Source organism: Stegodyphus dumicola, chromosome 2 (genome assembly GCF_044657685.1).
Source record: "Stegodyphus dumicola isolate Sdum_Otavi_A_Nest chromosome 2, ASM4465768v1".
Classification (NCBI taxonomy): domain Eukaryota; kingdom Metazoa; phylum Arthropoda; class Arachnida; order Araneae; family Eresidae; genus Stegodyphus; species Stegodyphus dumicola.
Window position 1 is genome coordinate 140,294,281 of NC_140769.1, and position 22,786 is coordinate 140,317,066.

At 34.4% G+C, this 22,786-nt stretch overlaps 1 protein-coding gene across 1 annotated transcript in view; it reads right to left on the minus strand.

The window, feature by feature from the left end:
• The window catches only part of LOC118188772 (putative G protein-coupled receptor AH9.1), a 168,626-nt gene that overhangs the window by 110,849 nt on the left and 34,991 nt on the right, over positions 1–22,786 (minus strand). The gene's annotated exons all lie outside the window — the stretch shown is intronic.

The following is a 22,786-nucleotide window of genomic DNA, read 5'->3' on the forward strand; positions in this document are numbered from 1 at the left end:
CTTCACAGAAGTCTATAAATTTAATCATTTGATACTTGGTCAACATGTTATCTACTAAATAAATTTTGTTGTGATATCTCTAGTCTTTCTTGGTGTTGCGGTTTGGGTGGGCAGCAGTGTACATACAAGTATAAATACTGCAGTGCGTTTTAGAATCTATAATACGAAATAGTTTTCAAAATGTATAGTATACGCTATAGCGAATAACAACAATGAAAATATGTTAATCTCAGCATGTTAGATAATAACTGAATTTTACAATAAATGAAATTTAGGAAAAGATGTTTCCCATCCTTCACCCTTACATTCGCTGTCATCGTAATATTTACATATTGTAAGAAATTGCGCATTTAAAAAAATATTATTTCCATAATGAGTTTTTGCTTTCGGATTTTGAAGTGAGTGTTATGATCTATCATATATGATTATACGCAGAAAAGTTGGATGTCTGAGAACAGAGTACTGTCTGAATGAATTCACGATGAATTTTTTCTTCCACTTGTCAAGGATCCATCCGAAGAGAATAACATAATTAGGACCACGAATTATGAATGTAATTTAAATCAAATCCTCATGGTGAAAAAGTTGAAAGAAATCAGTCCTTGTCTGGTTGGATAATGTTAGCCTATGGCATCAAGCTTTCCTTCCCTAACAGTCTCTCCAGGAGATCTTCAATTCTTTCCGTTCCCTAAAGGTACACTTTTTTACACTGATATCTGACGGAATAGAAAGTGCTTAAGTAGCGAAGAATATAGAGCCCGTCTTTGAACGCTAAAGAGTAGCAGATTCTTCAAACGTCAATTTTGCTTTAGAAAGGTTTGTAGCAAAGCTGCCCAACTTATACTTTGAGAGCTAATGCCCGATCATTGCCTGCTTTTATGTGAGTCTACTTCTTTATTTGATTATTATGTTATTAACTTCCTGTGCACCGGTAGATCTCGCACCTCACCTCTTCTAGGGGATGTAGTAAACGCTCAAGAAATTGTAAGGCGACTTTGGTCTGAAGTTTAGATGCTCCAGGTTTTTAATTGTTATTGTGTATTAGTAACGTTTCTTCCATGTGGACGTTTCTTCCCGAAAGCAAAGCTCAGATCATCTGGAGTTTTAACATGACTTATGCTGCGTTTCACCAGTTTATCCATCTTCAGTTCTTAGTCCTTGTATCAAGTCTCTTGGGCTACTCTTCGCTACAGTATTTCAGTTCAAACATGGGGTTTTGATTTAAAACGGATATGAACACTGCAAAGTCATTGGAAATCTCAGTGCCTATGAACAAATGATGTACATTTCTTATGTTCTTTCCGAAAGAGACTAGTATCTACAATTGCTTATAACTCGGTTTCGGAATGAAAAACAGAAAAAAGGATTTCTTGTACGGATTTCATTGAAGCGGCCACAAATACTTGTATTGAAGTTGTCGAAGAAATTTTGTGTGAAGTATGATATTTATTTTTACATGTTTCAGTTTGCATTAAAATATATCCGAATAAAAATATTTTGTACTTTTATATCAAATGGTAATTAGATAGCATATTTTAGTGTCCATAAAAACCATATAACCTCGGCTCAAATTAGAGAAATTACGAAGCTTCCGAGAGAGAAACTCCAGAGTCATGTTGGTTGTTCAAACATTCAGGATTTATTTCGAGCCGGTAACTGCGTATAGGAAACATGCCTTGATCACTCATCTATATTCCAAAAAGATCTTATCCCCTAAATGGATAGAATAAGCTCCCAAATTGCAGGAGTGTAACGTAAAGATTAAACATATACCTGGTAATGAAAATGCAGTTGTTAACTTCTTGGAAAAACTTTAGTTGGATAAAGATCTTTCAGTCATCCATGGCTATCTTCACACTGATTTTAGAAGGAAGTTATCAGCATGGAGTATGGACTCCTCTTTGACATTCAGCATAGAAGTCTGCGATTTCGTGGTAATCGTTTATCCTTGTTTTACCTTACTTTCGAGTCTCGAATTGCCATTCTTGGAATAAAGGCATATTTTCACGTTTGTTAGTTAAATCGATCCAGATTTCTGGAACATTACACGATTTCCCTTTGGTGGCATTAAATTTCTGTTGACACTCTCATTAGCAATCTAGTATTATTGATATTAATCTCTACTAATATAATCTAATGTTGAGATTTGATAGTCTTCAGCTTAACATCACCATCTTAATTTTTTATTTTAAATTTAGAATTTTCTTTCAAATGAAAAACCGATCTACTTCTTCCAAAATGTAAATAGCTTGCTCATTGTTTTAAACTAATGCCGAAATATTTCAATACTTAATTGCTACTTTTGTAACAGGAATTTTGAAAATTCAGTTTCTTTTCTCCTAATTTATATTATAGATGTCATTTTAATTAAGCTAAGCTGAACGCTATGTTCAAGTCCTGTTGCAGAATGAAGGTTTTCTCTCTGAAAACCATTTTAGATTGTTCGCATTTGCCTAGAGGGTATGGTATCATATCATTGAAGGTTTTTATGGTTATTATCTTCATTCTCCCTTTTGTGTTGTCTAAATTTGGATTAGGTATCTAAAATGTTTCGATCATCCGATATTCCTTCAAGCTTCTGGATAGTTGAAATAATTCTTTTTGACGTAAGCATACCGCAGATTCCTGTTTCAAATTGCCAAAGTTAGTTATTAAAATAATTATAAGGTATTTTCTCCCTCCTTTCCGCATGCCTTCATCGTGTAACGTGTAACGCTCGAACGTATCTCGCCTTCCGGATTTCGAACCTGGCGAGGATATTGATGATTTCTGCAGTTTCCTGATTTAAAAGAATTCTAAATTGGACCCGAATTAAAAGATGGTAGACGATAGTTTGCCACCACCAGGATACTCTAATCCTCAGTTGCTGTTTAACAGGAAGAGTATATAAGATATTTTCTGCCTCCTTTCCGCATGCCTTTATATCATAACTGGGAGCACGCTCGACACGCATTCGGAAGGTTCTGAGCATGAAGCCCAAAGAGAGCACTGGATATTTTTCACTTTCCTGCATCGATATAACCGAAAAAATAAAGGACATTAAATTGAACAACTTTTTAACCATTATGCATGCGTTACATGCCGTAGGATGGAAATGTTTTAAAATATTGAGCGACTCACCTTCGAAGTAAAATCACTTATTCAATCCTGATCGCAAGAAGTTTGAAACTTAAATTTCTGATTTGATTCTTGAGGATGAACAAATGGTAGATATTCTGCTTCAATGGGTGAAAATATACCTTGGTGTATATTATAGACCTGTAAGAAAGTTTCACATTGCAATCTAAAATCTGCAGCATTCCGGTTGCTAGAGATATTTGTCTTCACGACAGTATACCTCCTAAAACCGTGACCGGCTTTTCCATCACAGAGTTGTTCACCTAATCTATGAGATGTATGGTCCGATCTGCCCAAACCTTGCCAAAATTCATAAGTGAGTGCCTGGAGAATATGCATTAAAAACCAATCTGTGTGATCTCATGAAATTTTCTGCGTAACGCAGACACCGTTATTCGTGAAAACAGACAATTTAACATTTATACGTTATCAATAAATCACTCACTATTTTCACAGGCAATGCTTTACAATATCATTACGAAAACCTTGAGTTATAGAAAGTTGCCGTTTTAATGATATTCGATGATACTTTTCGGAGAATTCATAACGAAAAGGTTAACTAATGTTTTGACAGTTTTGGCCGATACCATGAAAAAAGTGATAACTAGTAAGCAACACTTTTACAGCAGACGAGACTTGGTTGAATCACCTGATCCTTAAATTTACGTAGTAGTTCTTTTAGTAGCAACTCACTTTATCTCCAGTGAGACTGAGCAGATGGTTTTTTCCCCTCAAAGTTTGAAGCACGATCATGCAGTGGAAAGCATACAACTTGTAAGCAAATTTAGCAGAGTGTCATAGTTTTATAGCCAGTCAAGCATAGATACAGCAGTCATTCCTGAAACCTGTTCAAGCCTTCGGGTTAGAAATTCCTGCGTATATAGGTGGGATAGACTAAGGCATCGTAGAGAAGGGGTTGCCATATACATCAAAAGTTCTTTTACGTCGTGTTTACTCAGTACGGATGATACGAAAGAGGGAAACTGCGTGTGAATCTTCCAAAGTAAGGAATGATTATTTTATGTACACTTTATAATCTTTTGGATAATGTCGTATTCAACGCCATTCGCAGCGAATTACTGTGCCACCAAATCGACGGAAAAAAGTAAACATATAGAGACATTAGGTTTATTTTTCGAAACAGGAGAGGTGAGAAATAAGCTACGTCTTCGGCGGGACTCGAACCACGGAATTCTCGAATACGCTTCGAGTGTGCTGACCGCTACACTACGAAGGCATACACTCGCACACTTTCCAAGTATCATAATTCCATGACATGCATAAAAAAGCGCATGTTCATGTAATTGCAAATATTTCCACAGCTACAAAATCTGTGTTAAAAAGTGGAAGATATACAGAATCTGGAAAAAAACTTCCCTTTATTTTTTGCAGTTTTTTTTCTGTTGCCCCAAAATTATTACTTTAAAAATATGTTTTGTATACAAATAATAATAATAAAACCACTCTACTTGCAGTTCTAAGGGTGATAATTAAGACAAAAAAAGATTGGGCTTTCTTTTCGATTCCCTATTTTCCGCAGAGGTCTAGTTCGTGTTTATCAAAAATGGCGGCTGACATTATATTTTATTTAATTCTGCCTGTAGAAAATACTACCTTTTACAATACGAAATAAGTACTTTCATTTCAAATTTCTCTTATCTGATAACATAAGGTCATAAAATAGTTTTCGTACGCTCTTTAAGAAATAAATTTTCGTCAAAGCTACTTATATTTTGATCTAAACAATTGTTTTATAACTTATGTTTTAGAGGAAGTCAAATTTTGATAAATTGGCAGTCAGATTTTAAAGCCTTTTTAGTAACTTCTTCGATTAGATTTGGCATGTTCCTATTCCGGGAAAGAATTTCCTACGAATACATGATCTGGAAAACATTCTATTTTATAGTTAACATTTTTATACATTTTCTATGTGGTATGAGTCTTGTACGGCAAAGTATTTAAACTCTCCAAAAAATTTGTATTGTTTGCACAGAAACATAATACATAGTTAAAAAATTTAACATATAATAATTGTATAATTAGCTAATTTTGTTAATTACCCTATAGCCCTAAAATCTGCTTTTTACTTCTTGCGAAAGTAATCAGTAACCGCAAAGAAATTAGCAAAAACATAACTTTCATGCTTTCATATACAGATGCATTTATCGCACGTTATTGAAATATGTATCAAATATGAATAAACTTAGCATACATACGTCAAACATACACATGTCAAAGCTTTTAATTGTATATGATTTAAAATATAGTTTAGAAACGAAATCTTATATTGTGTCTTAAAATAACTTCTGCCATACTTTCGTTTAACGTACTTCATTTAACTGTGTTTAAAAATTTTTTTGCGTCATTATAGTAATACTTGTTTTTAAAATTATAAATCTGCTATTTACAGTCAAAATGCCCGTATATTTGAAGATAAGGAGCCTAAGTAATCATTTAGTTTAAATTGTTAAAACAAATTCACAATTCTATTGAATAAAAACGAAAGTTACATAAAAGGTGTGACCTTACTATCATGTTATTTATTACATTTCAAGCCTTTCCTTATAAATCTGTTACTTAAAGCTTGCTTGCTCATAATACTTACCGTGTAGATTTTGAAGCACAGATGGTCTATATTTCTCTTTTAGAGGACAGTTAAATAAATACTAGATTTCAATAAAGAATGTGATAATACTGTAAAAAACTGCGGGCCACTATACGTTAAACGGTAATCAAGCATTGTTATTTGATATAGGCAACAAATCTTATTATTATTTATCATTTTTAATTTGGCAACGTAAGCGCTAAGTCAGATACAAGATTTCCTTGCATTTTTACTGTAATATTGCAAGAAATAAAATCAATAAAGGAATAAATTTTTTCTGACAATATTTAATCTTTGTAAGTAACAAATTCGCGCCTCAGAAACATATGGAAGTGCTACGAAAACTGTTAAGTGGGATGAAGACTCTTGTATATGTAGAGAAATTTATTCTTAAATGTTTTCATTTATTGTCAAAGTTTCTTACCAGATTCTTAAACAGAAGTGCTGACGTCAGGACGAAATTGTATGTTTAATACATGACTTCAAATCTTTTTACATTATTTACTTCCTCGTATAAAGTATTGCAATCACGAAACATTTCAAGGAAAATAGCAATTTTGAGAGCTTTTTGAATCTATTTAGAGGATTGTTTTGCGTAATATATGTGTATGGACAGAAAAAAGGAATACCGTTTCCAAAACAGGTTGTACAATGGATTTAAACAGATTCAGATGAGATATTTTTCGTGACGTCTGTACGTACGTATTTATGCATGTCTCTTGATAACTCAAAAATGAATAGGGCATTTTTTTAGTTGAAGAAATTTTGTATATAGTAGTCGTGCACCTCACTTTTTCCTTCAATCAGCCGGACCAAACCTATATATATAAATACATAAAGAAACTTAATACGAGGCAAAAATAAAAGCTAAATACGCATTTTTATTCTTATATATTGGTAAATTGTGCATTTGTTGCTTTAAATGCTTTTGAATTAGGTTGTTCTTATGTTCCGACTAAGGTTTTCATGTCATTAACTAATCTGCATGCAATAGTTATAGGATTAACAGCACTTTAAAAGTTCTTAAGTGCTACTGAGCCTAACGAAGCCGCAACTTGCTTACATTTGAAAGTCTTAGTAGAATAGTATATTAAATCAGTGTGTGTTCCAGCTTCATGTCTTTTTGACTCGAGGGACCAAAAGTTCGAACATTTTGTCTTCTCACTCTTCCGTTTGGCTGAATTACTTGTTTTTGCAAAGAAATCTTGAGTCTAAAAATTGCTTTTTACCCGTTTTAACTGCGTTTGGTGATTTACGTTTTTCTGTATTTTACAGTTTTTAATGATAATGTTTTGAGCTATGTATTTTTGCCTTGTCTCTAAGTAAGAACTGAATTCATTGAATGAGAACTATGCCTTGCCCAGAAGGTCTATTAATTTCGTTTTCGCATTTTGCCTTGATTCATGATAAGCGTTGTTTCACTTTTCAGATTGTTGCCAACAAATATTATCTCCCTGTATTATATTTAAAGAAATTAAATAATGAGGAATCTGCATGAATGCATGTATGTTTCTCGCATTGTGATAAAACAACGGTACTTAGAGCCATCAAAATTTAAATAACGTAATCTTCCATAGAATATGAGCATGTGCAAGCCCTAATTTGGTATTTGTTTTATTATCAATCTCATTTTTATAATACTTTAATGAAGTTTTAATTAAGAAACTTAACGATTTCAAAGCGAACAATGGCAACATTGTACGGAAAAAAATTTATCTCCATCGCGCGGAAAGCTGTATCGGAAATTCTAAAGATATGCTCATTTTAAAATAAATTACGATATTGCTGTTGAACTAAATTTTATGGTATGAGTGCGTAGATTATGATAGTGAGTAAAATAAGGTAACGCACAAAACGTTAAAAAAAACTTCCTTTTAGACGTAATTTAAAATCTGAAAACTTTCAGATTTTTTTTTTTTTTTAAATTTTTGCATAATTAAATCTGAAAAGAGAGTAGCAGTATATATTAAGCAGCAGTATGATGATATTGTCTAGAAAATTATAATGTTTTTCAGTATTTTCAAAAAGGATTTGCCTTTCAATAAACATCTACATCAAATTTACTCAAATAACCAAAATTAATTTAATTTTTTATTGCTGTTTGATGAATGAATACTTTGTATTTCTTCACTTAGGGATATATTCTTATTAAGGAAGAATATAGGCATTCGGAAAAGGAGCAGTAGAAGAACATTGTTGACTTCAGAAAATCCATGAGTAATTGCAATGCATTTCCTTCTTGGGCAATGTAGCAAAACGGCGTTATCTAGGTGTTCAAGATGATTAATGATTTAGTTGAACTTATAGGAGTTAACTACATTTCTGTAAAATGTATGCGCAACACAGTTTGACCTAGCTTCAACTATTATTTTATACACAGCAGACGTTAGTACGTACATGGTTATTTAAAACGACTGCACGGGCTGAATGTATTTGCATGTTTAGTCGCACACAATGAAGTAATGTACGTAAAGAATAAAATAAGAGAGTTTTACAGGCTATGACATTTCTAATCTCGTTATGTTTGTGAGGGTTATTTATGTTAATTAACCAGTTACTTTATGTTCTTTCTTTCCATTTTCCTTCCAGAATGCAAACTACCTCAAGTGTATTTAAGTGAGAGTTTGATATTGGTTTAATCGGAACGTGTTCTGTCCGCTGAAGACCACGTTACTAGTTGTCAGACCACGTTACTAGTTGTTAGACCACGTTACTAGTTGTTGACCACGTCACTAGTTGTTGGATTGCAACGATAAGCAATCCCATCTATGGCACTGATTTATTCTTGATGATAGTGCTGTCAAGCTGGTGTAGGTCAGAGCCAATTTACGCATTTAAGTATCTCTGCGAAGTCTTTGGCTAATAGTTACCTAGTTTTAGTTTAATTTAAAATTCTACTTTTGAATCCCCGCTACAAACGCTGGCTTATTTGTAAGCACCACATTTGCCTTCTGTTCAACTTACTTAGTCTTAACTAAAAGGGTCCTTACACCCTTATACGTTTATGTTTGCTTATCTAGATATAGGAATAAGTCGCTTAAGTTTAAATAGGATCTTGACTTAATGTACGTTACCAAAATACCAAAACATATTGATTTGTTTAACCCCCTCCCCCCAATAGCTAGAAACGTTTACTCGAATGCTATCGTCGAGGATGGCTGAAGTCATCAGTCATTTAGCTCTACCACCACAAAAAAAGGAAAAAACGAAAGAACTGAAAAGCCTGCATCATAAGGAGAGATTGTCCGTAAAAACAACTAGAGATTAAGAATTAATGCAAGCTTCTATAAGGGAAAATAATTTAAAAGAATAAAATGTTTTCCGAAGTCAAATTAGATAACCGAGAGGCAGATTTATTCTTCTAGAGTCCAAGTTATCCCTGATGCCATTAACAGAAGTCTTGGATGATATGTAGAAATATTGTTAAATAAACAACGCATATTAAGACTTCGAATGACAGTTTCTAAAAGCAACTTCCTAACGTTAGACCAGTACTAATTCAGAAGCATCCGTTCTATTAACCATTTCCATAATATTAAAATCGACATTTTGCAATAGATAAAATTCAGTCTGAATTAAATTCAGTCAGTGCGCGCGCACAACTTTCAGATCGATACCTTTTAACCGAGTGAAGTTGATTTAAGCAACCGAAGTTTTGCCAGTCACTTTCAGGGGCACTTTTCGGTATTCCGGATGTTCTCGTTATCATGTAAGGCATATTATGAATGAAATGGAATACCTTATTAATTGAAACTTTCTTCAAGTAAAAAGTTACATTTCGTGTATTTATATTAAAATATGTCAGGACATCAAAGTTGTTGTAGCCGGTATGCCAGTCTTATTTGATTTATTTCTAAAATTTGTAGAGACATTAGGTTATTTGGAAACAGGACACATGAAAAATGTGCAGTGCCCTCGACGGATCTCAAACCTTGGACCTCTCGAATACGCGCCGAGTGTGCTGGCCATTGCACCACGAAGGCATGCTAAGAAAGCAGAGAAATACCTTTATAAACTTGGAATGAATTGCCTTTTACTAAATGTAACTTGTGGAAAATCCTCAATAAGTCCGTAAGTGACTTATCGCTATGTCTAAGATGAAAACAGAAACGTAAGAAGGGTGTAAGAAGAAGGCCTCTTTATTTAAAACTATGTAAACTGAAATGAAGACACACATGATGCTTACAAATCAGCCAGCAATTATGGCGAGAACTGAAAGTAAAATTTTAAATTTAAAACCAAACCTAAGTATCAATTAGCCAAAAGTTACGCAAAGGTATTTAACCCCGAAAGCTGGCTCTTAAGCTTATATCCGCGTGGAAACACTACCGTTAAGAATATAGCAACGCTAAGGACAGTAACTCTTATCTAAGAATAGAATACTAGTAACGTGGCTTTCAACAGCCATAACACGTTCTGTCTAAACAATCTCAAACCTCACTTAAATACCCACTAGCTAATTTGCTTTCTGGCAGGAAAACAGAAAGATAGAACTGACGGTACAAGACAGACCACAAAATAACAAGTTGATTAACATAAATAAACCTTATAAACTTAATCCACATATTTATGACTAACCATTGTGCAGCAAAATTATTTCTGAAGATGTGAAACGGACAAAATCACCCTGCGTGGCAAGAGCAAAATGTATACTCTTTTACATATTTTAATGCATTACTAACCTTTTCCTCACAGCTTGAATATATATGTCGCAGTCCTGAGGAAGATGTTAATAAATTAATGCTTGGTAAATTAGAATAGGTTAAAAACTGGAAAGACGTTTGGACATTTCAAAAGAAATCCAAAGTAGCGTACTATCAGAGATAAGGAAGCATATACAGAAGACAGGGCTTATAAGCCTGCCTAGCGTAGTTCTCGTAGCTTTATCTAGCCTTTATTTAGCTTATTCATAATCTATAAGAGCGTGGAGATCACTAATGAGGCTAAGTGGATTAGACTGTTGAACACTGGCAGTTTGACTCGGATTCAAATCTTGGCTAATGGATTACTGCTTTGGTACTTTCGTGTTTGTGTAAAGTGAATACAAGAAATTTTCCTGATGTGTAAAGTGAATACAAGAAACTTTCCCTTATGAAGTAATTCATAAAGAATAAGTGTCTTTTACGAAAGCAACCTATCATTTAGCTCTTTAGTCCTTGGCGCTGGAACTTAATTAATACAACCCAATCGTAATCTTAAAAAACAAGTGATTTCTTTTGCCGAACTAAATTGAAAACATTAAGCAATTGTACAGCTAAGTGAAAGATAATAAATTTAGTATAGGTATCTATAAACTTGCTAAATTCAATAAACTGAATATAATTGCAATCTAAATATTTTCAGCTTGCTGGTGCAAATGCCACACAAACTTTAAACAACTATCATCTGTGCACAAAGAAATGTTTCAAAAAAGGTAATGTTCAAGCTAATAGCCTCCATGCCAATTTGCAGAAATATAAATGTAAATTTTCTGAAAATAGTTGTAATTTCGCTTTCAAATTCCATTCTTAACTTTTCTTCTCGGCAAGCCTAACCGAGGTAATAATATAATAGTCTAAAATTTTATTCCATCTTAAATACTCTCCAAATCTTAATATATGTTAGCCTAGTGTACCTGTTTAATTTATTTTATTTTATTTCTAGCCCAAAGGGTAATTTGCCCAGAAGGGTTATTAATTTTGCTTTGGCATTTTGCGTTGGTTCGATATAAATGGCGTTTCACTTTTCAAATTATTACCACCAAATATTACAGCCCTGTATTATATTTAAAGAAATGAAATACCGAAGAATCTGCATGAAAGTATGTATGCTTTTCGCATTGTGAAAAATCAACGGTCCCTGTTTTTAATTAACAAACTCAAAGCTTTCAAAGCGAGCAATGGCAACACTATAGGAAAGAAAAAGTATTTTTATCTCAGCGTACGAGAATATTTAAAGGAAATTCTAAAGATATGCTCTTTTTAAATTATTTTGCGATATTGCTTTTGAATTAATGGTTAAAGTGCGAAAAACGTGATAGTATTTAATAAATAAAGGTTAAAAAATGTTAAATTTGATGCCCTTTGATGGGTAATATAAAATCTGAAAGTTATTTTTTTTTTTTTGGTAATTTTAGCCTTCTTGTTTTTTAGGGGAGGAGTAAGAGAGACAGTACATAGTGTGGGAATTTAATAAGCACTCAGCTTGCTTCTAGAAATTTCAATCCGCGTGCTAATACTGTATTTGTATGTCCCGCAATATACGTTTTGTTTTTATAGATAGTGTTGTCATAGTAAAAGTGTATTTGTAATCTGTGATATTGTATGTTCTGCTGTAAAGTAATTTGTGTATCTGAAATAATGTAATATTTCTGTAAATTATGTAATTATGTCGTGAGCCACAACGGCAACAATATGTTACAGAGTTACTTGATGTAACTCCTAATAATATTACATGTGCGGACGCGAGACGATACCACCTAACCTCTTAGTATACTAATAGTGTTTCCATCTTCCGTCAACTGTGAATATTGATTAGCTTGGGTATTTATAATGGAAAATTGAAAAAGCAACTGAAAAATTTTAAAGGTCAGGAAAAACGATTGAAAAGTGGTTTTTTTTTCTTTTTTTTTTTTTTTCTTTTTAGCCCTAAGGTGCGTTAGATCCAAAGATTTTTAAGTCTCAAAACAGCATTTTGAGTCTTTTGACTTTCTGCGTTGGTTCACGTTTCAAACTATTTCCACCAAATATTATCACCCTGCGAATTCAATATATTCAAAGAAACTAAATAATGAAAAATGTCCATGAGTGCATGAATATTTCTCGCATTGTGAAAAAACAACGGTACCTGGAAGCATCAGATTTTTAATAGCATGATCCTCCAACCGAATATGGGCACTTGGAAGCCTAAATTTTGAATTTCGATTTTTTTCCCCAGACCGTAAATACAGATTTAAAAGGAATAAATTGTAGAGTTTATTTTATTTAGTTATTTATTATTTCATTTTTACTCTTACTTCTACATTCATCGCTTCCTATCAGGATGTAAATTAATCAGTATATTTGTGCTCAGGCTTCTTCAGTTAGCTATAGAGAATATGTTGTACGGCTGTTGCTGATCTTAACGCTGTTCCTGCATCTGAATTACATAATTCGTCCTTATCTTTGCTACTTGTAAGTTTGAATGCTCGAGCCAAAACTTGTAAGCCCGCTTCACCTTTTCTTAAACTGAAATTTTAATTTTATTTGCGTCCCGCAAAGTGCGGAGATTTCATTTTTTGTTTTGAAACAGGGTATTTAATCGTCAGGCTGCCGAGTAAATAAAAGTTTTATTTTAAGTCTACAGAGTGTGTGCTATTTTGTATGCAAATTAAAGATGGGACGATAAGTCGTTTCACTGTCTTTGATATTGCACGTCTTTGATATACATTTAGATTAGTTTGGATATTTACAGTTTGAAGAAATAGTAATTTTAGTTTTAGATTATGGCATTATAAATGGGAATAATTTATATACAGTAAAGAAAGCATTTATTTTATTTAAAGTAAGAAAAAAAAAAGAATGTTAAACGAAACTGAAAGGTTTCAGATTTTAAAGGTCGTCCAGAAGGGTTATGATTTTAATGAGCCCTAGTGTTAGGTTAGATTAGATTATTTAATTACGGCAAAGCCTCGAGGGCTATCTGCCTAAGGGGTGGGATGCCTTAGTGGATAACTTTCTAAGGGAAACTGGCTCGTATACACGTTACACATGGGGAAAACAACGATAGCACCCATGCAGCCAGCCCGTTCGCGGGATTCGAACCTCGGACCGAACTACCAGTATTCAGCGACTTTACCGCTCGGCCACTGGTGGGCCTAAGAACCCTAGTGTAATTTGAAAAAATTATTGATTATTTCAAATTAGGCATTTCATGATTTTAATACGCGTTTATCTAAATATAAATATTCTTAAGAATTGTGTTTATTACTTTAAAATCGTTAGTTTAATACTCCATAACTTTCTAAATTAAATTTGACGGTATCTTAGATCTACCGCGTGGAAGTTATATCGCTTTCCTGGAGCCGAGTGTGTTAATGGAAACTGAAAGGTAAATATCTTACGTATTTTTTATATGGCAAAAGCATCACGCGCTGGAGATAAAAATGTTTTTTTTTTTTTTTTTTTTTTTTTTTTTTTTTTTTTTTCTGTACAGTGTTGTCACTGCTCGATTTAAAATCGTTTAGTCAAAAATTCTTGAAAGATTTACAAAATATTAAATAAGTAACAAAACAAATTCTAAATTCTAATTCGGGCTTCCAGGCACACATGTTTGGGTGGAGGACTGTGTCATACAAAACTGGATGGTTCTATGCATCTTCGTTTTTTTCACAATGCGAGGAACATACATACGTACATTTATGCAGAGATTTCATTACTTATAAAGTATTTCTCCCGCCTTCTTAGCGTGCCTTCGTGATGTAGTGGTTCTACACGCTGGGCCGGTATTCCAGAGGTTCGTGGTTCGATTCCCGGCGAAGGCGATTGCTAATTTTTCATTTGCCTGCTTCCCCCCCCAAAAAAATACCTAATGTCTCTACAGGGGCGCCCGAACTAAAAGGGTTGTGGATGATGACTGTCCGCCCCCAGGATTCAGCGATTGGGTCCCCTAAAAACCCCAGTTTTCCTTTAAAAGAGGGGGTATATAAGGTATTTCTTCCGCCTTCCTAGCGTGCCTTCGTGGTGTAGCGGTTCTGCACGCTGGGCCGGTATTCCAGACGTCCGTGGTTCGATTCCCGGTGAAAGCGTTAGCTAATTTTTCATCTTGCCTGTTTCCAAAGAATACCTAATGTCTCTACATACTTAATTTCTTTAAAAATAATATAGATGAGAGACGATATTTGGCGGCAATCATTTGAAACGTGATACGCCGCTTATAGCGAACCAACGCAGAATCTGGTTTAGAAACTAGTAATATTACTCTAAATTCATCGTAGTATTCCCCTCTCTCAAGACTTTATACAGATAAAAGTGATAGATTACATCGCTAGAAAATAGATCTTTTTTTACCTAAGCCCTACTCTAAAGTCACGATAGTTTTCGTTTCCCTGAAGAATTAGTCTGTGTCAAAAGTGCGAATTTACTTCTTCACACTCCCTGAGCAAAAATAATAATACAAAAATATACTTTACTCGCTCCTCAATTCAAAATATACCAGTATATGGTGACTAAATGCTAATTCCAAACGCTGTTCTGCTACCGGTCTTCAGAACACAAGGAAATTCAAGTTAATCAAATTACTTTAACTCTGTGATTAATTACTACAAATGAGCGCCCTTGTGACAAGTTCCCATGGTTGGAGGCGGTAGCGATATCATACGGCCATAATTCAACAGAACGCTGAGATGAACGGTTTCTCGTTTCATTATGTTTAAACTCGACGATGGGAAAGTTACTTGCAGGAGCCTTTTAGAGGAAAACCAGCGTAAATTGTTACTGTGGATCAGTTAAAGGATAAACATTTAAAACAGAATAGAAAAATAAAATTATCAATGGCTAGAACCAGAATGGAACTACTAGTTCAGGGGTTCTCAACCGGTGGTACACGTACCACTGGTGGTACGCAAGAGAAAAATAGGTGGTACGCAAAAAAGCAAAGTATTTTTAGCTATTAAATTCAAAAATTAAAACCTCAACATCCTGATTGAGATTTTTTCTCTAACGCTCGTAAGTTTACGCGATCTGATCTTTGTTCAAGAGTGGTGGTGGTAATAGTATGGTGTTACTAAAGATTTTCAATTTTTATTTAGATGGTTACGCGTTAGTCAAAAGATTTAGAACCGCTGTATTAGTTAAATGCTTCTAAAACCTCTCCCAGGTTATGTCGTTGCTATAACTAAGCAGATTGCGTGTCTTAGCAAAATGCCAAGTATTGGCACTCGAAAACAATATTTGTTACATGGATCAGACGGAAGTGACATAACAAAGGAAATGCATAGAAGCATTTTGAAAAATTATGTATTCTTTATTAAATAAATTCAAAAACTCTCGATGTAAGTAATAATGGAATGATTTAACGTTTCCTACATCAATTTGGGATTGCTGTTTATTTGGCTTTTGCATAAATATATACTAAAAGTTTATATTTAATTGAAAAAGTAACTTTCTCTTTTATTTCGATTTCCTTACAAGCTAAATCACATCACCATTCTCAAAAACTTATGTCACTGGCAGATGAACTCTTTTACTGTTACTATTTGATAAATCTCACGGTTTTTTCAGACCCTAACACGGTTTCACTAACAGGAAAATAATGGCCGTCTATGGATATTTAAGGGTATACGGTACAGGTAAGGGGGTAAGTATAGGAGGTGTGTAGCTTGAAAAAACAATGGAGTTGGCAACAACTGTTTTGATGACGTCATACCACACCTCCTCTGTCCATGCGGTCAGTTTCGAGTTAACCGACCCCGCCAGTGAGGAGTACTGCGTCATTGAGTGAACATGTGCAACTGCATTCTACGGGAAAAATGTCTAATGCAAAAACCGAACAGCGAATCAACATCAAGTTCCTTGTGAAACTTAAGAAATCAGCCACGGAGGGAACATTTCGAATGGATGAATGAAATAAAAAATTCAATGGAGATACGCCTCCGTTATCGGGCCCATGCACATGTGTTTGAATGGCATAAGCGGTTTTCAGGGGGAAGGCACAGTGTGGAAGATGGTGAACGTGCTGGGCTATCAAGGGAACGCCCAGCACGTTCATCATGATTGAATGGGTTCCCAATGGTCAGACTGTTAATCAACACTACTACATTGAAATACTAAAAAGACTTTATGAAAAAATGAGGGAAAAAAAGCAGCAGTTATGGAGTGATAAATGGTTTTTGCACCAGGAACAATGCACCCGCTTATAAAGCTTTAGCAGTCAAGCAGTTTCTGACCAGCAAAAACATTACTGTGATGGAGCATCCTCCTTATTCACCTGATTTGGATCCATGCGACTTTTTTTTAATTTCTTAAAGTTAAATCTTGCTTAACCCATTTTACCTCAATTGAAGAGTTCAGCAAAACCTCAGAATCTCTTGAAGGGCCTTCCAAAAACCTCGTTCCAGAACTGTTACCAGCAATGGCAGCATCAAATGCAGAAGTGTGTGAATGCTGAAGGGAACTACATGATAGAAAGGTGATAATGTCACGGAGAACTGATTCTGTAAGTACAATGATTTATTGGGCCAGTTACGTTTTTTTCGTGTCACACCTTGTTGCATATAGCAATGCCATAAATTGAACTCAAAAAAAAATTTAGCATAACCAAAAATAAAAAACAAAATAACAAAATTTGAACTCTCTATGGCTAATCATTTTTGAGTTATGCAAGATACATACGTACGTATGTACAGACGTTATGAAAAAATCTCTTTTGAATCCATTTTAAATGCATTTAATCCAGCTGACAACAAATACTAATTCGAAAAATCTGATGTGCACACCACATGACTTCCTTGTGCTGTCTGCTATATTCCATTTTTTATTGCACTTCCTTTAAACTTATTTCATCGAACTATCCTAGCTTAATCATGCACTTCATTTAAACTTATTTAATCGGAAGTTTAAATGAAGTGCTCTTTTGATTAAGTTAATATCCTAACTTAATCAAAAGAGCCCTCAAGGTAAGTTGAAAACGACACCCAAAATTTCAAATTTCAGAAATAAATATCGCAAACAAATTTTGTCATACGAGAGTCAAACTTCTTGTATTTTTATTTTTTCACAATGAGTAAAAACGTTTCGAAATATAAGTATAAGAGCTTGGAGACCGCATACTATTTAAATTTAACTATTTGTCGAACAATATTTTTTAAAGTTTGCCATTTGAGAAAACATTAACGTAATTTAAAACACCTACGTAATTGGCGATGTACGTGTACGACTAACTATTGTGAAAATAAAGGTGGTGTACGAACATTTAAGCCGGGTAAGGGAGGTGGTGATGCATATATATACTTTTGCAGACTGCTCCCTCTTTTATTGCAGACCTGTATACAAAATTTCAACTAATCGTTTGCACGACTTAAAACTAATAGTTTTTGACGTCAAGGGGAAATCCCTTTTTAAACCATTTTAAATCCATTTTGAAATGGTTTGGTTTATTAGATTACGGCAAAGCACTCGAGGGCTCTCTGCCTTAAGGGAAGGATACCTTCGTGGAGGAGTTTTTAAAGTAAACTGCTTCGTATACACGTTGCACATGGGGGAGAAACCACAAAAATACCCATGCAGCTAGCCCATTCGCGGGATTCGAACCTCGGACTGAGCTACCAGTGTTCAGCGACGTTACCACTCGGCCACTGGTGGGCCCCGTTTTGGAATAAAATGTCCTTTACTCTATATGTACCTACATATGTCATGCCAAAAATTCGTCCAACGGGATTCGGGAACGGTCAAAATAGATATTTCGGTTGAAATATGATGCCCGAAATGTTTCGCGATTGCAATACTACTTTACTTCGTACAAGGAAGTAAAAACAGAAATGTTTCCTTTCTGTTTGTTGAAGTTTATCACTTAGAGAAGAGGAAATTAGACGCGAAGATTAAATAATAAGGAGAAATACGTTCATCAAGCACTTACGATATAAAATACTGAGATAATCTTTACATAAAGTGTAAGTTGAAAACATTCAAGTCTTCAATTAGAAGTCTTATTTCATTTTACTTTCTAGCACAGTATAAAACGCTGTCTCTGAAAGCAGAGAGTATACTTTTCATTTCTTAGCATTTGGACAAGAGAAATCTGATTCGTATAAAACCGTCTAGACAAAAATATGGCCGATTGAAAAGAAAGCTGATTGGACCAAGTTTCGATAAATGGGATTCTGTTATGGTATCCTGTAATTCCGAAACTCCGTTTCCCTACGTAAACTCCGTTTCTCACATATGAATGTTTGAATTGGAGTGTATGAAATTTATTAAATTATTATCATGCACATAAGAACTATTTGCTTAATAGAAAACGTGCTTCCATGTAGGACTTCCGCACATGAGAAAAATTTCCTCAGATCCTGCAGAATGGGCTTGTTGCATGGATGTCCATGTTGTTGCATGAATGAAGAACAACATGGCTTCAGGATTTGGTTTCAGACAAGCTTAGTTGCATGAGTGTTCTCATTCAACAAGCTTGTCTGAAACCAAATCTTGAAACCAGGTTGTCCTTCCGGATCTGGAACCAGGTCGAACTACTAGTGTTAAGCTAGCGTATTATTTCGACAGCTGTAGAGCAACATATGAACGATATCATAATAATCTTGGGCATAGGGTTAACGGGGCAATTCCCTTTAGCTTAGGATTTCCGTAACATGTGGAGACTAAAGACGTCGTGGATATGTAACATGTGGAGACTAAGTCGTCCTTTAAAAGGGGAGTACATAAGGTATTTCTCCCGCCTTTTTAGAATGCCTTCGTAGTGTAGTCAGCACGCTGGATTCGTATTGCAGTGGCTCGATTCCCGGCAAGGGCCTCACTATCAAGACTACTATTTCTTCCAATTGCCTTTGCAAACATAACTGAGTAGGAACAAGGAGTTTACTTCAACTATGTTCGTGCAAGTGTAGAAGATACACCACAAATGGGGAGGATTTAATTATCCTTTATTTCTTACAGTTTACAGCCGTTCTTGCACTTCAGGATATAAAGACCAGTACTTACGGCCTGAAACTTTAATTAACTTAATTAACTTTAATTAAGTAACTTAATTAAATAAGAACTAAATTCATATACTTTAAAAAGAATAATAACTCGAAGATTGACTTTGTAAGTTTTCCGTATGTAGTAAGCAGAAAAAAGCGGGAAACCACAATACGTGTTCAGTATCAAAAAGAACTAAGTTCTGGCCTCAAAGGCAGACAAGAACTGATTGAAAAGCGCGCGCGAGGTGAGGTAACGAGAAGTCTCTCTCTCTCTCTCCTCTAGGCTATAAGCCACAACTTTAAATACTTAACAGTTTGCAAGCTCAATTTTCATAACCAAATCTGTTCGCGTTTTTTCTGGCCGGAAATGGAAAATAAGAGAGAATAGCATAGTTTTAAAATAAAATAAGCGTAAGTAAAACTTAAAATCCTTACAACACTAGTAATTTATTTTATAAGTTTCGTAAAGTTATATTCAAAAGTCATTTATTTTATAATAGAATCCCTGAAGTGGAATTACCATATTTTCGTGGGGGTATAGTTTTGAGCCCACTGGAGCATGAAATTAAATCTGCTGTTCAGGTCCCTTGGGAAATAATAAAGTCTATAGCAGGGATTCTCAACCGGGGGACTTCGTGGCGGGGGAATATCATAGTTTCAGGGGGCAATGAGATCAGCCTTTTATTTACCTGTTAAATATTTAGTTTTACTTTACGATATAATAAACTACTTTCATTCGAGTTTTGGTATTCTAAACTTTCCATGCTTAATTTAAAAAAACACATTAAAAATTAAGCAAGTCTACCTAAGTATATACAATATATGTATGTGGTTTTCGAGTTTTGGAGAGAATAAGTGGTGAATTGATTCTCTACCAATGATGAAAGGCATGGAGAAAAAGAAAAGTTCAGAACCACTGGTCTAGAACTATCATATCGTAGCTGCGCGCATTATGTTTGAATTTTTTTTTCTTATAATGTAACTTTGTTCTGTGACATTTTGGCACAAAGAGGGTTTCTGCTTGCGATGTATAAGATAGTCAGCTTCATTTATATTTGCAAGATCCTGAAACAGTTTTTTGAAAAATGCCGCCCAGACGGTATAGGGGTTAGGGGAAAAAACCGCTGAGTTGGCTTCTGACCCAGGTATAGATATATCCATGCAGAATTGGTTACCAACTCAGCGGGAGTCAACCACTAGCTGCCAGTCCTCAGCCCTGGGCATCCCCGGCTGAACAGACGACATTTATAAAATGCAAAAAAGAAACATACATGTGCATACAAGGCACTTGAAGAATAATACAACAATGTACAAAGAAATATACATGTGCATACAAGGCACTTGAAGAAGAGTACAATCAAAATATATGTATATACATATAAATACCAACTCAGATACAGATATATACACACCTGCATACATATATATTCCGAAACAAATAAAAGTATACATATTCTCATTCATATTCCTATATACATCTATACATATGCGTTATCATGATAGTTAAAGTTTACATGAAGCATGCCATTGAGGTACGCGTGATCCCTAGTATGAATTAGGTACCGTAAATAAAAGATATAAACATATACAGATATATTACAGCATTAAGATACAGTATGAGCTTTGTGTATGAAAACCTGGCACAGCATAAATACAAAATTACATATGGAACATACATATCACATCTGACTGCGATCCCGAAGTACGTGGGTGAGAATGCCGGAGAAGGCATGGATGTAAAATTGCTTTTCTCTTCATAGGAGGTAAAGGTGGCCGCCTATTAGGTGCCTCCGCAATAAAATGACACCAGTTCTGGCCTTAGGAATGGCCAATGCCGTTATATGCAAGTGCCCGCCATTGAAAAATAAAATTAATAAAATTAAAACGTACGCTGGTGCTCTATAGGTTGTAATGAAACTCATTTTGTTTCTAAATAAATTCCATCCTTAAGGCTGCATTTTCTTTGTTTTACGGCTGCGTTTTCTGCCAAAAATATCTGTTATAAGTCATTTTAATTCACATTTACTATACAAAAAAATTAAATGTGAACTAAAGTCAAACATTTGAATAAAAAACTTAAACAACTGTGAATTCATTGTGCTGTAAGCATTACGTGTTGGGTTAATTTCTTACGCGTAGTATGGACCTTTGTAGTCCATTATTTTTCGGATCGCATGAATGATAAATGCAGGATTGCATAACGTCATTTCACATAACATCATATAGCAGTAAAAACTCTGGGGAGACGTGACCGACGACAGATTTTATTTTTTTATTATGTAACAACAAAATAAAGATGTAAATTTTTAAGGAGTGTGTTTATTGTTTGTAATTTCGCTAATGATTAAGCAGTTATAATTTTAAAGATATTCTCTAGAACTAGCTATTCTCCAGGCAGCCGCTGAGTTGGCTTCTGACCCAGGTATAGATATATCCATGCAGAATTGGTTACCAAGTCAGCGGAAGCTGTTGTATTCTTCTTCAAGTGCCTTGTATGCACATGTATGTTTCTTTTTTGCATTTTATAAAAGGTCAATCAAATGTCGTAAATTTTAGGCAATATTAGAACTTCTGAAATTGCATCGATGATAATTGTATGTCGTATGAAATCTAAAACGTTTCTAACATAAAAATATTAATTAAATGAGCTTTTGCTTTTAAATGCAGTGTGAATTTTCTGTGACTGAATCTTTAACAGATTGTTAATTGTTTCAGACAAGTAAGAATCCGTATACTATTAAAATGGACAGAACCGATTTTTTAAAGCAACACTTCATTCATAAGTTACACTACAGTACAAAAAATTGAAAAAACACCTTTTTTATGTAACATTGAGATAGAGTGTTCCAAATGATATAAAGCATCATCGTCGAGATGTGAAATAGGGGAAGTGAAGAAGATTAACCTAAAAAGAATCCAAAACATGTGAAGGACTGATTACCAAATGGGAATATTGTCGTTTTCCTGTGTACAACTTGAATGTGAAGTTGTTATGCTTAGAAAAACCTCTACGAGAGCACTTCTCCTATAATACAGATTTACTTCGCGTGCTTTGTCGTAATCGATCAAATCATAGCAACAATTAAAGGGCTGAAGGTGGCAATTAAACCAAATTCATGCTTCTTTGTATGCTAACACTGCTTATTCAAGTGCTAAGTAGTGATTATTCATTATATCATTTAACTATATTTATGCATACGTATATAGTTGCCTTAAGGATTTACGGAAACACAGAAATGTGTTCTGAACTAAGTAATTACAGAATTTTGTATATCGTGATACGATGTATTTTCCCTCAAAAAGTGCTCCAGAAAGTATCTTTTCTCTTAAGTGAATAGTTCTTGCGTGTTTTGCCATAATTAATTAAACAAAATGGCACAGTACGCAGAGTAATACCTCTTTCGTTCGTTGAATGATTT